We start from the raw sequence: 16,592 nt of genomic DNA, 5'->3' as shown, positions 1-16,592 counted from the left end.
CACTCCGTTTCAGCTCCACTTCCTGCGGCCCCACCCCCATCCCTTTTCCCGCTGTTTGCTTCTTCTCCCTCCAATCCTCCGCAAGGCTAGCGAGGCTGCTAGCCGGCTGGCTGGCTGCTAGTAAGTCCAGATAGTGATAGCTAGCGACAGGGGCTGATAGTGCCTCAGGCTATGAAATCCCTCAGAGGCTGCAGCTAGCCAAGAGCAGAGCCTTTCTGGGCCCAGCCAACATCTGACTGTTCACCCTTCAATTGCCTCTGCCCTTGGGGACAGGACCAAGAAGAAAGTTCCTCAGTTCCAATGCTGCTTGCACTCCTGAACATCTGTCAAATGCGTCCCATCTGACCAAGGCCTACACTTTCAAATGTTATTGCTAGGAAGAAAGGACACACAGAGGGGTGGCTTTTCATCATCTCCTTCCTCACGATGACTTTGTACAGATGAGCCAGGAGAAGCTCAGAGGAGGGCTGTGGAAAAAGCAATGCAATACGGGCCACCTGCCTTTGTTTGCAAATAGGGTTAGCAGTGGCCCCCTCCCTCTCGCCCTGAAGGCTGAGAGTGATTACTAAGCCAAGTAGAGACCTATTCATTTTCTAGTTGTGGCTCCATTTTCTATGCCTAGTGAGTAAGGCCATAGCACTCAGAAACCCTTGTTGCAATGACATACGTTATTGAGTAGGAGTACAGGTCCCCAAAAAAGGAAAGCATAAGAATACTGTTTAGTTTTTATTAAAAGAAACATGAGCCTTGGGTCAACTGATCTTCTATGCCAGAGGTTTATTAAGTGGGTATGGAGGGGGTGAGGGTACAGGGCATGGTGGGGAGAGAGAAAGAAAGGGGAATGGGGTGCAGAGAGAGAGACTACTATGTGTCGGGTTGACACTTTAAGGGGCAAAGTAACCACGAACCACGTCTTCCAGCTATGGCTTGTAGGCTAAGGATTAAATGGCATCAAGTCCTTTGTTAACTGTCCAATTAAGATGTCAAGGGTGCACAGCCTGGAGAGCATTAGGCACCCGTCTAGGTGCTTAGGTAAGAGAGGCAGCCACTTCCACTCCAAAGAGGTGTTATAATCAGAGCCGAGGCTCTGACAGCCCTAGAGAATGAATAGCTCAGCCACCAGTTCTCAGGAGGCCAATTAAACATAAAGTAATAGTGAAAACAGAGAAAGAAAGTGTTTTCAGTGTGCCACATTGGGGAGAGGAACAAAGCCCATCTTCCAGGTCCTGACAAGGGGCTTAGGTTTACATAGATGGTAAGAAGTACGCATGACCGAGCACTTCAGGTCAAGGTTCAGGAATGCATCACTGACCAGTCTGCACTGCAATGGTTGTAACTGTGAAATCTCATCTTGTTCTTCCTCCCAGCCTGAGATCCCTGAAGAAAATCCCAGGGGCTATCATTTCAACAGCTGATAACAAAAGAGAGAGACAAACTTGTCTCTCCTTAGAATATCTAAATGCCTGTCCATAAAATCACAAATGTAGTGATAATCTCTCCGAAAAGATGTTTGAATAAAGTAATTGGTGTTCTAGGGATGCTGATCCACAGAGGACTCTGACTATCATTCTGTGAATCCCCAAGATTCATGTCTTGAATCACAATCGTCAGTGTGATCAATTAAGAGACGAGACCTGAGTAAGTGATTCACTCATGACAGCAAAGCCTTCAGGGAGGCGATTAGCCTGAAGGAATGAGTTCACCATTTCTGTGAAGACTCCACATTTGTCCCTCTAGAGGGGACATCAAAAGGATACCACCTTAGAAACAAACAGAAAGAAGTCCCTTAGCCAGACAAAGAACCTTCCCATTGCCTTGACACCAGACACGAAGCCTGTCCATTGCTTTGACCTTGGACTTCCAGCCTCCTACAGCAAGAAACAAACTCGGGTTGTTTATCATTTCCCAGCCTATGGTATTAGGTTATAGCAAGACAAATGGTCTAAGGTACTACCAGATGGAGCCTGTCCCTTAATACAGAAGATAAGATATGAGCAAGAAAAAAAAAATAAAAAAACAAAAACAACGTGATAGGGCTAGGAATTAAACAGGAGGATGTCTATGTAACGGCACAAAGGTTGGCTTTGAAAGTGAAGTGGCCTGTGCATTAGATAAGAACAAGTTTCTAGTTTTAGATGTAAAAATGAGAAAGGCAGTAAATATTCTAGGCCTGTGTTGTATACTACTGTAGTTTCTGGCTACTTGTGGCCATTTAAGCTTAAACTTAAATCAGCTAAACCAAATTAAAAACTCAGTTCCTTAGTCACACTTGCCAGAACTCAAATATTCAGTAGCCACATGGGGCTAGCAGCTGTCATATCGGATGGCACAGGTTTATTAGCGCAGAACATGCTATAAGACTGCCACAAGGCACTATCCTAGCAGAACTCAGGAAACAGACAAATAACTCCCCTGCCCCCCCCCAAAAAAAACCAACATCAATAATCAAAATAAAAAATATCAACATTAAAAATCATTTGTATTGTGAGACCTCTGGTGCTAAGGACAAACAAGAGAAAGGTGTTGAGATGAAGGGACCAGAGGATATAGGTGACCATATATGAGCCCCAGACATTCAGTGTGACTTAGATGTACTGTACCATCTTTTACAGACTGGAAGTAGGGAAGGGGTGTGAACAGAGCTGTGCTTTTAAAATATAAATGTGTTATGTATAAGATAAATTTGAGTGTGTTTTATTTTCTACAATCCTCAGACACCTATTGCGTTGCATTATTCTCAGAACAAGCCTGAAGGGCCAGAGCAGGTGCAAAAACATTTTTTTTTCCCAAGGACTTGGCCATATTCACTAGGAACATAACACTGAAAAGAGCCTTGAAGAGAAAAACAAAACCCCTATCCTATCTGTGAAAAGCTGCCTCATCCCATCATTGCCCAGATGGCAAATCATCCTTCTTATCAGCAGGAGTTATTGATTGGTTATGTTCCCTTATAAGAGTTAAATTACAGTATTAATTACCTATAACCTTTGAGAGGAGGCAAAAGGTCCTGTGACTGGCTTCAATTTGATATCGAGCAGAGAAAACTGAAACAACCTGTAGCTAAAGTCAATCAATCAATCAATCAATCCTAGGGTGAATTTTCTACTGCAGCCAATACTGTATAAGGCCATGTGAATCATGTCCACTTGAGCTGTTCATACCCAGCAGAAGGCCACATTACCACCAACTCGACAAAAAAGCAAGCACCAACTCAATACAGAAAAGAAACTCATACTGGGAGAGGCTTTAACTAATGGTAAAGACAGCACCTCCTGGAAGGCAATGTGGAAATTCCAGTATGGTGAGAATACTCCTGGGAAGAAAGCTTCATTTCAGACCCTCAAATCAGACTTATTGGGTGACTTTCAAGTTGACATTTGAGAAGAAGAGTGTTAATTTTGGATTTTTTAAAAAATGTACATGAATAGGCAGATGGAATATACAGATTGCCAATGAAGATGTGATACACACTCATCAAATATCAAGTAAAGACTCTGATCTTGTTGGCTGAGAATTGTAATTGTTTTAAGAAAGAAAGAAAGGAAGAAAGAAAGAAAGAAAGAAAGAAAGAAAGAAAGAAAGAAAGAAAGAAAGAAAGAAAGAAGGAAGGAAGGAAGGAAGGAAGGAAAGAGAAGAAAGACAGAGAAAAGAAAAAAGAAAAAAAATATTTTCCTATTTTCTTGCTGAGAGATTGTAAATTCCCAGACAAAATATGTGCACTTCACTGTCAAACTGTGGCTTTAAACACAAGATGAAGCAAGCCTCTAAGAGGTTGATGTGGACTTAGGAAAATGGAGACCCCAGTGCAGAGCAAAGGTCATGTCCTCTATTGAGGCAAACAACTCTCTGCACACCTCAACTTTGTCCCTTTCTGCTTTTAGTCCTGCTCTCAATCCAGACAGGTATATGGGGCACACTGACCAGCCAGCTCAGTCCCAATATATTATTGTACAGTTTCCCCACCTGTTCTGGGTTTCCATGAACTACCAGGATATATAGGCCAGGGTCACCTTATCACTACCCAACCTCTTAAGTAGCAAAGTAAATTAAAGAAAACAAAAACACAACAACAACAAAAAAAATTCAAACAAACCAAATCAAGACAATTGGTTTAAACAATCCAACACAAAATAAAACACTATTCTGGAAACAAATGGTGCATAAAGACTGAAGTAAATTCCCTTTCAGGGAGGGATAAATAGATACTATTTCCCTCCCCCATCCCTCCCAGTGACTCCTCCCTGCTAGCTAGTTCTTTCTTACTGGCCCATTCTAAGAAACATGGAAGCTACATTTTAAACTATTCCCACATTCCAGCAACAGCTGGGAGCTTAGGATGCTTTCTCTTCATCATCTTTCTCCGGCAGCCCCAGTGCTGGAGGTACTTCTGTTTCTTTGACCCTAGAAGATTCTTCAAGTGGAGGTTGGGTGGTCACTGGGTAATCCATCCATCCAGAGGCGTTTGACTTTCAGGAAACAAATGTTTCCTTAGCATATTTAGTTGGGGGGAGGCGGGAGGTTTGAGATGTACGTTTACCATAATTATACTTTCATCATTTTCCTGCTGTTTTTCAATGCACCGCCTATCTATTCTCAGGAGCTTCAGAGTCTGAACTGTACTAATGAAGGAAGGCCACCTTGCCTGGGGCAACAGAAATCTGGCTCCACTGAGCTGAAAGTTAGAGACAAGCAATTCATCACAGGCTGAGTCTTTCTTCTGTCTCTCTATTCCCTGCAGAGAACACCAGGGAGGGTGCATTCCACAGCTTTTACCAACAGGACCTCTGGATACCCTCATCAACACACCTGGTGTGACTGGGAAAAGGAGTTCTTGCTTTTTACAAAGACAGTTGTTCATCTGTCCACCAAGAACTTGAAGTCTCTCCAAAATGAAACAGAAGATAACAACATAGTGTCCTGGAAGTTGAGTGTTTGAGTCCCAGCCATGATTCTAACCTGCAAACATCTACAGGCTCCTGATTTGAAAACACTGCCTTAAAAAGAAATAAATTTGTTTTTGAGCTGCTCGTTGGACCGCATGATTTGCTGTGAAACAAATCACTAAGTGTTCCTCTTAACTTCTAAGTATATTTCTTCATTGTAGATGCAAATGAACATTTCAAAAGAGCAAAAATCAGCACTGCTCTTACTTCCTTCCATAAAAGAGAGCTACATCTTTTGCCAAAAGCAGCTGAGATTACTCTTAAGCACTGATGGTTCTCACACAGATACAAATCAGCACGAGGAAGACAGCATCCACAATACAAGGCCATTGTCCTTACTGACAGATTGATGGAAACACACATATTCTGTACTTCTGCTGGGCTCTGCATATACAAGAATGTCCAGTACTGACATTTCATGTCTTCCAGTATAGGGATATAAGATGTGATGTATGAAGAGTTCATAATTATTATTGTACTTTCTGTGATTTGAGTCCCAGTTTCTTTCGTGTGTTCACCCATTCTTATGTACTGAGGTTCACGTGTGTTGTATTCATCAGTTGTAAGGTCAACATTGGATACTATTCCTCAGATTCTTCCCACTCTTTCCTTTGAGACACAGTCCTTCACTGTCCTTGAACTAACCACTTAGGTGAAGCAGGCTTTCCAGCAAGCTAAGTAGATCTGTCTGCCTCCATTTCCACACTTCTGGAACTGCAAGTATGAATCACCACAATGACTTTTCACATGAATTCTAGGGATTAAAACAGGTCCTCCTGATTATAAGGCAAAGGCTTGACCAACTATGCTATGTCCTTAGCCCCAGAGACTAATTTCATTCACCTGAACAATAACATTGTAAACGTGTAGTCGTGAGAAGAGTTAAAAGATCTTGATCCTTAATATCTCATTTTGCAGTTTATAGTTCCTAAAAAGCCTTTCTCTAAAAGGGTTCCAGAAGATTTAATTAGACTGGGTAAAGTAATATATGTATATTTCTCTACCAGTGGTAGAATGCTTGGAAATATGTTTTCACTCTTCAAAGCTTGACCTCACTGGGGAAATCATGTATAGTGCAAAGCAGATATTTCCACAAAGAGACAGTCTATGAACAATGCTAAAGAGTCATCTACACATCAATTGAACATTATGGTGTCTCCTAATTTGTGAAGCACAAACAGCTTTTTTTTCTTCTTTTTTTTGTAGCAAGGAGACTACATTGCCAGTCAGTTTTGGGAAGGTTCATGTTAAATAATCACGATAATCATGTCTATGGAGATGGTCTTAGTTGCTTTTCTACTGTCATGACAAAGCTCCATAACCAAGAAAACAATGCCACACCTCCAAATCCTTCCCAAACAGTTCCACCAACTATACCCAAGCATCCAACTATTTGAGCACATGAGAGCCAGTCTCATTAAAATAACTGCAGAGGGGAATATGTATGAAAGAAATATAGGGTAGACAGCACAGGAGCCATGATATTGGTGAACTCCATATAGCCAAAGCAGGACAACTAAAAGTTGAAATTGATAGTTGTCAAATTGTAGTCAATATGTGTCAAATATGTTGGTATAGTAGCATTAATATCAATACTATTTACTAGTATAGCCATCATCCACCATGGTGAAATGATGGAGGCAGGGTACAAATATTGATCACCCCTCCCAAAACAAACAAACAAACAAATAAACAAAAAATAAAAGTCGAGAAAGATGGCAAATAATGTCAGAACCCATGGTGCAAGACAATTCTGAGGATTCTAGTCATCCTGAAAACAGGGAAATATTGGCATCACTACTTGAGATGGAGACCATAATTAACTTTGCCAAGTATTAGCTCTGACGCAATTGAATGAAAAACAGGAATGGAGTGTGCTTAATTTTTTTTTTCATTTTTATTTCTTTTTTCACAATTCATTATATATCCTAATTGAAACCCCCTCCCTCAACTCCCCCAGTTCCACCCTCCCTCCCTCTTCCCCTCATGCCCTTCCCCTATGCCACTGAAAGGGGGAGTTCTCCACTATTGCCATCTGCATATAGCTTATTAAGTCTCATCAGGACTGCTTGGATCCTCTTCCTCCTTGCCTGGCAAGGCTGCATCATCAGAGGCAAGTGATCAGAGAGCAGTCAACTGAGTTCATGATAGAGGCAGCCCCTAATCTTTTCACTCAGAGATTCACATGTAGACTGAACTGCCAATTGGCCACATCTGAGCAGGGCTCTAGAGCCATTCCATGCATGGTCCTCCATTGGTGCATCAGTCTCTGTAAGCTCCTCTGGACTCATATCTTTTAGTTTTATTCGTCTCCTTGTGGGGCTCCTGTCCCCTCCAGGTCCCTCTAATCCCATCCTTCTCTTCCTCCATAAGATTCCCTGCACTCTGCCCAAACCTTGGCCCGGAGTCTCTGCATCTGCTTTCATATCCGTTTGGGTGAATCCTTTCAGAAGACACTCTATAGTAGATGGGATCCCATCCTGTTTCCTCTCTTCCACACATCTGGTGTCTATCTTTTTTGCCATTCTGAATGAGATTTAAGCATCTTCCCTAGAGTCCTCCTTAGTGCTTAAATTCTTTAGGTGTTAGATGGCTGTCCTATATTATATGGCTAATACCATGCCTGTCTTTCTGTTTCTGGGTTACCTCACTCATGATAATCTCTTCTAGTTCCAACCATTTGCCTGCAAATTTCACGATTTCCTTGTTTTTAAGAACTGAGTAGTATTCCATTGTTTAGATGTATCACAATTTCTTTATCCATTCCTCCACTGAGGGGCATCTAGGTTGTTTCTAGATTCTGGCTATTACAAATAAAGCTGCTATGAACATAGTTGAGTAAATGTTCTTACTGAATGGTGAGGCATCTTTTGTGTATATGCCCAGGAGAGATAAAGCTATATCTTGACATAGTGCTATTCCTAATTTTCTGAGAAAGTGCCAGATTGATTTCCAAAATGGTTATACCAGTTTATATTCCCACCAGCAATGCAGGAGGGTTCCCCTATCTCCAAATCCTCTCCAGCATGTGTTGTCACTTGAGTTTTTGATCTTAGCCATTCTGAAGTATGTTAAGATTGAATCTCAGGGTCATTTTGATTTGCATTTCCCTGATGACTAAGAATGTTGAGCATTTCTTTAGTGTTTCTCTGCCATTCTATATACCTCTGTTGAGAATTCTTTGCTTAAATCTGTACCTCATTTTTTAATTGGATTATTTGGTTTGATGATGTCTAATTTCTTGAGTTCATTATATACTCTGAATATTAGTACTCTATCAGATATAGGGTTGGTGAAGATCTTTTCCCAGTCTGTTGGCTATCATTTTATTCCGCTGATAGCATCCTTTGCCTTACAGAAGCTTTTCAGTTTCACGATGTCCCACTTATTAATTGTAAATCTCAGAGCCTGAGCTGTTGGTGTTCTGTTAAGGAAATTGTCTCCTGTGTCAATGAGTTTGACGCTCTTCCCCAATTTTCCTCCCAACAGATTTAGTGTATCTGGTCTTATGTTGAGATCTTTGATCCACTTGAACTTTAATTTTGTGCAAGGTGATAGGTACAGGTCTATTTACATGTTTCTACAAGTGGACTTCCAGTTAGACCAGCACAATTTGTGGAAGATGCTATCTTTTTTCCATTGTATGGTTTTGTCCATAGGTGTGTGGGTTTATTTCTGGGTCTTCTGTTCGATTCCATTTGACCCACCAGTCTATTTCTATGTCAGAACCACGCAGTTTGTATTACTATTGTTCTGTAGTAGAGCTTGAGATCAGGAATGGAGATACCTCCAGAATACCTTTCATTGTAGAGGATTGTTTTAGCTATTCTGGTTTCTTGTTATTCCATATGAACTTGAGAATTTTTCTTTCAAGGTCTGTAAAGAATTGTGTTGGTATTTGATGGGAATTGCATTGAATCTGTAGATGGCCATTTTTACTATGTTAATCCTGCCAAGCCATGATCATGGGAAATCTTTCAGTCTTCTGATGCCTTCTTCTATTTCTTTCTTCAGAGACTTGAAGTTTTTTTTCATACAAGTCTTTGACTTACTTGGTTAGAGTTATACAAGGTAATTATGTCTTTTGTGGCTATTCTGAACAGTGTGGTTTCCCTAATTTCTTTCTCAGTCCTTTTTTCTTTTTCATACAGGAAGGCTATGATTTTTTTTTTTTGAGTTAACTTTATATCCAGTCACTTTGCTAAAAGTATATATCAGCTGAAAGAGCTCCCTGGTAGAATTTTCAGGGTCGCTCATGTATACTATCATATCATCTGCAAATAGTGATACTTTGACTTCTTCCTTTCTGATTTGAATCTCCTTGATCTCCTTTAATTGCCTCATTGCTCTCGAAAGGACTTCAAGTACTATGTTGAAGAGGTATGGAGAGAGTGGGCAGCCTTACCTTGTCCCTGATTTCAGTGGCATTGATTTACATTTCTCTCCATTTACTTAGATGTTGACTCTAGGCTTGCTGTATATCGCCTTTACTATGTTTAGATAAGGGCCTTGTATCCCTGATCTCTCCAGGACTTTAAACATGAATGAATGTTGGATTTTACAAAATGCTTTTTCAGCATCTAAGGAGATGATCTTGTGTTGTTGTTTTTTTTTCAGTTTGTTTATATGGTGGATTACATTGATGGGTTTCTGTATATTGAGTGACCCTGCATACCTGGGATGAAGCCTACTTGGTCATAGTGGATGGTATCTTTGATGTATTCTTGGATTTGATTTGTATTTTGTTGAGTATTTTTGCATCAATGTTCATAAGGGAGATTGGCCTGCAATTCTCTTTCTTTGTTGGGTATTTATGAGATTTAGGAATCAAGATGTCTGTGGTGTCATAGAACGAGTTTGGTAATGTTCCTCTGTTCCTATTTTGTGGAATAGTTTGAAGGGTATTGCTGTTAGTGCTTCTTTGAAGGTCTGGTACAATTCTGTGCTGAAACTGTTTAACCCTGGGGGAGTATTTAATTTATTTACCTCTTCTTGATTTAGCTTTGGTAAGTATAATCAATCAAGAATATTGTCCATTTCATTTAGATGTTAAGATTTTGTGGTGTATAGGCTTTTGAAGTAAGATCTAATGATTGTTTGGATTTATTCAGTGTCTGTTGATATGTCCCCCTTCTCATTTCTGATTTTACTGATTGGGATAGATTCTCTCTGCCTTTTTTAAGTCAGTTTGGTAAGGGTTTGTCTATTTTGTTGATTTTCTCAAAGAACCAGCTCTTGGTTTCATTGATTCTTTGAATTGTTCTCTTTGTTTCTAGTTTATTGATTTCAGCCTTGAGTTTGATTATTTCTAGCCATCAACTCCTCTTAGGTGTGTCTGCCTCTTTCTCCTAGGGCTTTTAGGTGAGCTGTTAAGTTGCTTGTATGGGATATTTAGAATTTCTTCATGAAGGTACTTAGTGCTATGAACTTTCCTCTTAGCACTGCTTTCATTGTGTCCATAAGTTTGGCTATATTGTGCCTTCATTTTCATTGAATTCTAGGATGTCATTAATTTCTTTCCTGACCCAACTGTCATTGAGTAGAGAGTTTTTACTATTTCTGTTGTTGTTGAGGTCCAGCTTTTGTTCATAGTGGTCTGATAAGATAGAAGGGATTATTTCAATCTTCTTGTATCTTTTTTTTTCTTTTTTTTTTTTTTTTTGTGGTGGCGCATGCCTTTAATCCCAGCACTCGGGAGGCAGAGGCAGGTGGATCTCTATGAGTTCAAACATCTCAGTGTACATGTTGTACAAGTTCATCCTACCCTACACTTTTCTTTTCTGAGACAGGGCCATGTTCAGTTGCCTAGGCTAGCTCTGAATTCATTCCTTAGCCACAGCTGGCAACAAACTCAGGATCCTGAGTATTAGGATCACAGGCCTCTACCGTCTGTCATGGCCGGCTCAAATGATTTTGTTTCAAGTTAGATTCTGTCCCAGCGGCTGCTCACAGCTGTGGGTACTCCTTTCCGAGACCAAGCGGGCTCACTTATGTTCCATTAGAAGGGTGTAAGGCACCCGCTGCAATTGCTGCACCTGACCACGACTGTTCCTCAGGAATGGAAGAATCTTCATCAAGGAATCATAAACGAAGGCTATGCATCGGTTTTCCACTTCTGAAAGTCACACTTTAAGTGCCCAGTTCCATTTCCATTTAGCAAAGACACCACAGAAAAGGAATCACTTCATCTTCTCCAAATGAAGGAAACAAATCAGTTCTTCATAGGAGTCCTTTTCTTTTTCTTTTCTTGGTATCTTAAATGTCAATGATCACAAAAACTTCTGGCTTCTCTTCATTATAGACTTGCATTGCTGAGTATGTTATTGCTTTGACTTCTGTTCCCTGAGGGTGCTTGGACAATGAAAATTCTTCTCTCCACCCAATTGATTGTAGCTTGAAATTTTTTTGATCAATATTGAGTACTTTCACTTCCCTGGGTATGAAGTATTCCTCAGTGCTGAACTTGTAAAGCCACTCATCCAAAAAGTGAAACAGCAGAGATTGAAAGTCATCTCCTTGAGTTTCTACTTCCACTGTTTGGAGGGGTTCCACAGTCTCAGTATCTGTCATGTAACCAAACATGGCCATGGTACACTGTTCAAATGCTTCCTTCAGAGTATCTCCCCATGCGTGTAACTGGACATCAGCTGTATGATCCAAATATTCATACTTTCAATTGACTGGAGGGTACTTGTCCTTGATCGCCTTCTGTTCCTCTGTCAAATTGTAATCTCTAACATCTTCCTGTTCTTGAGCCATGGTTGCAGACCTGGGGACTCTTACTTCTGCCCATTGCTGTCCAGACTTTGGCCGCGCTTTCTTGTATCTTTTGAGGCTTGCTTTGTGACCAACTATATGGTCTATTTTAGAGAAGATTCCATCAGGTGCTGAGAAGAAGGTAAACTGTTTTTGTGAAAGGTTCTCTAGATGTCCATTAGGTCCATTTGATTCATGATCTCTGTTAGTACCATTGTTTCTATGTTTCATTTCTGTTTTGTTGACCTGTCCTTTGTTGAGAGTGGGGTGTTGAAGTCTCCCACTATTAATGTGTGGGTATCTATGTGTGTTTAAAGTTTTATTAATGTTTCTTTTGAAAATGTGGGTGCCCTTGTATTTGAGGCATAGAAGTTCAGAATTGAGATGTCTTCTTGGTGAAATTTTCCTTTGGTGAGTATGAAGTGACCTTCCCCATCTGTTTTGATTAATTTTGTTTAAAAGTCTATTTTTTAGATATTAGAATGGCTACTCCTGCTTGCTTCTTGGATCCATTTGCTTGGAAAACCATCTTCCAGCCCTTTACGCTTAAAGTAATGTCTATCTTTGTGACTTAGGTGTGTTTCCTATATGCAACAGATTGTTGGGTCTTGTTTATGCATCAATTCTGTTAGTCTGTGTCTTTTTATTGGAGAGTTGAGTCCATTGATGTTGAAAGACATTAATGACCGGTGGCTCTCAGATCCTTTTATTTTTATATTGGTTGGGGTAGGTGTTTGCCTGCTTGGCTACTTTTAGTTTTCTGTAGCGAGATTATTTATTTCCCATGTTTTCCTGAATGTCATTAGTTTTCTTGGGTTGTATTTTTCCTTCTAGTGTCTTCTGCAAGGCTGGGTTTGTGGGTAGGTATTGCTTAGTTGTTTTGTTTGTTTGTTTGTTTGTTTGTTTGTTTTTTGTGGAATATCTTGTTTTCTCCATCAATGATGACTGAAAGTTTTGCTAAGTAAAGTAGCCTGGGATGACATCTCTTGGGGTCTGCACGATATCCATCCAGGCCCTTCTGGCTTTCTTAGTCTCTGTTGAGAAGTCAGGTATGATTCTGATGGGTTTGCTGTGATATGGAACTTGGTCTTTTTCCCTTGCAGCTTTTAGTATTTTTTTCCTTTGTTCTGTATACTTACTCTTTTGATAATTATGTAGCGGGAGGATTTTTTTTCTGGTCTAATTTATTAGGTGTTCTGTAGGCCTCTTGTATGCTTATAGGCCTCTCCTTTAAATTGTGGAAATTTTCTTCTATGATTTTGTTGAAAATAATTTCTGGGCTTTGGAGATGGAAATCTTCTTTTTCCTCTATTCCTATTATTCTTAGGTTTTGGTTTTTCATGTTGTCTTGGATTTCTTGGATGATTTATGTCAGGAATATTTTAGATTTAACATTTTCTTTGAAGGATACATCTATTTCTTCCATTGTATCTTCTACATCTGATATTCTTTCTTCCATCTCTTGTAGTCTGCTGGTTATGCTTACCTCTGTAGCTCTTGTTTTCTTCCCTAAGTTTTTCCTCTACATGATTTCCTCCGTTTGTATTTTCTTTAATTTTTCCAATTCTGTATTCAGCTCTTGAACTGTTTTGTTGTGTACCTTCACCTGTCTGACTGTATTTTCCTTCAATTCTTTCACCTGTTTATTTGAATATTTCAGTTTCTTTTATTTCTTTCAGTGTTGTAATTATTTCCTCTCTAAAGGCCACAACTGTTTGGCTGTATCTTCCTGTATTTGTTTATGGATAGCCATAATCTGTTTGACTTTTCTTGTTCTATTTCTTTACAGATGCCCACAATCTATTTGACTCTATCTTCCTCTATTTCTGTTTTTTTTTTTACAATTAAATACATTTATTGTGTTTTTTTTTTGTTTTTCTTTTTAATTTTGTTATTATTATCATTTATTACAACTTATTCAATTTGTATCCAGGCTGTGTCCCTCTCCTTTGTCTCCTAACAATCACACCCTCCCTTCCTTTTCTCCCCCTGCGCCCCTCCCCTAGTCTCTGGTATGTGAGGCTCTGTTCTATTTCTTTACATATTTTGTTTACTCTATTATCCTCTTCATAAGCATAGATGTAAGGTCACCTTCTTGAATTTCACTTATGTTAGGGTGTCCAGGGCTATTTGCTCCTGGATAATGGGTTCTGGAGATGCCATATTGCTTTGGCTTTTCTTGGTTGTGCTTTTTCTCTGACCTTTACCCATCTGCTTACCTCTGGTGTTAGTTGTTAGTTTCTGGTTGCCTGCTAGAATCCTGAGGTGGGTAGAATCCCCTTGGCTGGAAAATGGTTGTTCCTGAAGGAGGCCTCCTCAGATTTTTGAGTATGCTCACCAAATAGTTTGTGCTTCTCAGGGAATTGCTCACCTCAGGTATGTGGACCTGTGGATTAACTGGGGTTGTTGATAGTCGAGGGTGGGAGGCTCTCCTCTGACCAGTAGAAGTCCCGGAGACAGCTGCCCTGCCTCTGGGTTTCTTGCTCTGAATTTAATGAGCTGTTGCTGCTGCTCTTATACTGTTTTTGCTAGGAGCAGCCATCTTGAATAACCAGGGAACCTCTCGGTTTCGTCAGTTTAGCGGGAGACAGGTTGTGCCTCGGCACAGTATCTGGGGCTGATCTCATGGATCCCAGGCTTCTGTAGGTGTGAGGCTGGAGCTCTGTGTCCCAGTACCCAAGCAGTGATCAGTGGCAGGGAAGTGCAGGATTCAGGTATGTGGCAAGAGGCCAGTGCCGGGAGCCTGTAGGAGCCCAGGAACTTTTCCAGGGATTAGCTGGCTGTCTTGACATCAGACCTGATGTTTCCTTCAACATGGGGTTTCGTCCCGACAGGGAGACCCAGTCTATAGTGTTTTGGGATCCATAGTTCAGTCTGGGATGGTGAGTAGAACACTTAGGTACAGGGGAGTGGTTCTGTGCTGGTGACTGGGCACCTGCAGGAACCCGGAAACTTTTCCAGGGAACTTTTCATGCTGGGGGCCGGGGGGGGGGGGATTGGCTGGGTGCCCTGAGGTCAGACCTGATGTTTCCTTCAACATGGGATTTTCTCCCAACAGGGAAACCCAGTCTCTGGTGCTTTGGGGCCCACTGTTTTGTCTGGGGTGGTGAGTCAGGCACACTCACAGGTCTCTGGGCTGGCAGCTGAGGGCCTGCTGGAGCCCAGGACCTTTTTCCAGGGATTGTCAGAGTGACCTGAGGTCAGTCCTGATTGCTTTCTTCACCATGATGTTTTCTGTCAACTGGAAAACCCAAGTCCCTCATGTTGTGGGGCCAGCAGTTCAGTCTGGGACAGTGATCAGAGCACATAGGCATGTGGTTTTAGGCTGGCAACCAAGTGCCTGCCGGGACCCAGGAACTCTTCCTGGATTTATCTGGGTGACCTGAGATTGGACCTGATTCCTTCCCACACTGTGGTGTTTCTTTTCACCTGGGAAACAAAATCACTCAGGTTTTGGGGCCCAGAGTTCGGTCTGCTGGTTGTCGTGCAGTCACTGCTGTCCTTCTGGTCAGACCACAGTGTCCTCTCGGCACCACCATCTTGGATCCCCCCTGGAGTGTGCTTGGTTTTAAAGCCTGACCTTCCATTCCTTCCTATTTTGTGGTTTCTATGTTCATACTCCTCATACTTTAAAATAACTGTAAATAAAATGCTATGTGAGTTGGGCATGGCCGAAAAAACTTATAATCTCGTGGTCAGAATCCAGAGCCAAGGGTCACATGCTCATGCCAATCTGGGATATACAGCGAATCCTGTCTCAGAGAAGAAAACAAAACAACAGGGAGTTTTTTTTTTCTTCTACGGAATGTTTTAATTGGTTGTCAATGAGAAATTCTCTTGCCTTGTGAAGATCCCACGTGAAAATGTCACCTTCGTTTATTCCTAAAGATCTGAAGCAAATCTGAGGGATCTCAGCTCAGTGTCACACAAGTGACTAGGTTAAAGAAAAAACATAAGTGTATATGCTTCTCTAAACAACTGTTATATTCAAGACAAAATGTAAAATGAAAGTAAGTGGTGAAATATTATGCAAGGCTATACAGTGCTTTGAAGAATCATATTGTATCTTGACCTGGACCTTTGACTTTCTTCATGAAGTAAAAAGGACTGGTTAAAGAAAAAAAAAATGCATAGTTTCAAGGGGAAGCCTGGCACACTAAGCTGGGTCTACAAGTGAACCCCTTCTCAGACCTATTTTTCATACCGTCTACATCCTATCTTCATTGATAGGAAATCTGAAAGAGTTTCTATTGCTTAAATACCTACCTAGGTACTTACCTGGAGTATCATTGTTGTAAGCTATACATTTTTGAAAATTTTACTTGTCCCATATTAGCAAATGCTATAAATTTGTAGTAACTAAGACATGGTTCCTGCCATCAAAAAGTGAGCAATCAAAATAGCAAAACTCAGTGTTGTAGTAAGTAATGACTGGCCTTGGTCTATTTTCACTTGAGTTCTTAGACATCATCCCCTGACAGTCACTCTTTTTTTTTAATTTTAATTTTATTTTATTTTTAATTACACTTTACCTACTTTGTATCCCCCCTCTAGTTCCTTCCCTCCTCCCCTCCCAATCTCTCTCTTCTTCTCCCTTCTCCACGAATGCCCCTCCACAAGTCCACTGGTACAGGAGGGTTTCTTTTTCTTCCTTCTGATCCTAGTCTGTTAAGTCTCATCAGGAGTGGCTGCATTGTCTTCCTCTGTGGCCTGGTAAGGCTGCTCCCCCCTGAGGGGGAGGTGATCAAAGAGCAGGCCAATCAGTCCATGTCAGAAACAGTCCCTGTTCCCATTACTATGGAACCCACTTGGACCCTGAACTGCCATGGGCTACATCTGTGCAGGGGTTCTAAGTTATCTCCAAGCATGGTACTTGGTTGGAGTATGAGTCTC

The 16,592-nt window shown here is 40.9% G+C and overlaps 1 pseudogene; it reads right to left on the bottom strand.

Annotated features, from left to right (window-relative positions):
• Positions 1-11,187: 11,187 nt before the first annotated feature.
• On the bottom strand, positions 11,188-11,712 carry LOC129678910 (protein archease-like; annotated as a pseudogene).
• Positions 11,713-16,592: the final 4,880 nt, after the last annotated feature.

The sequence above is a fragment of the Psammomys obesus genome, unplaced genomic scaffold (genome assembly GCF_907164565.1).
Source record: "Psammomys obesus unplaced genomic scaffold, mPsaObe1.curated_primary_1811, whole genome shotgun sequence".
Lineage (NCBI taxonomy): Eukaryota > Metazoa > Chordata > Mammalia > Rodentia > Muridae > Psammomys > Psammomys obesus.
This window is presented reverse-complemented; position numbering and strand designations above follow the sequence as displayed.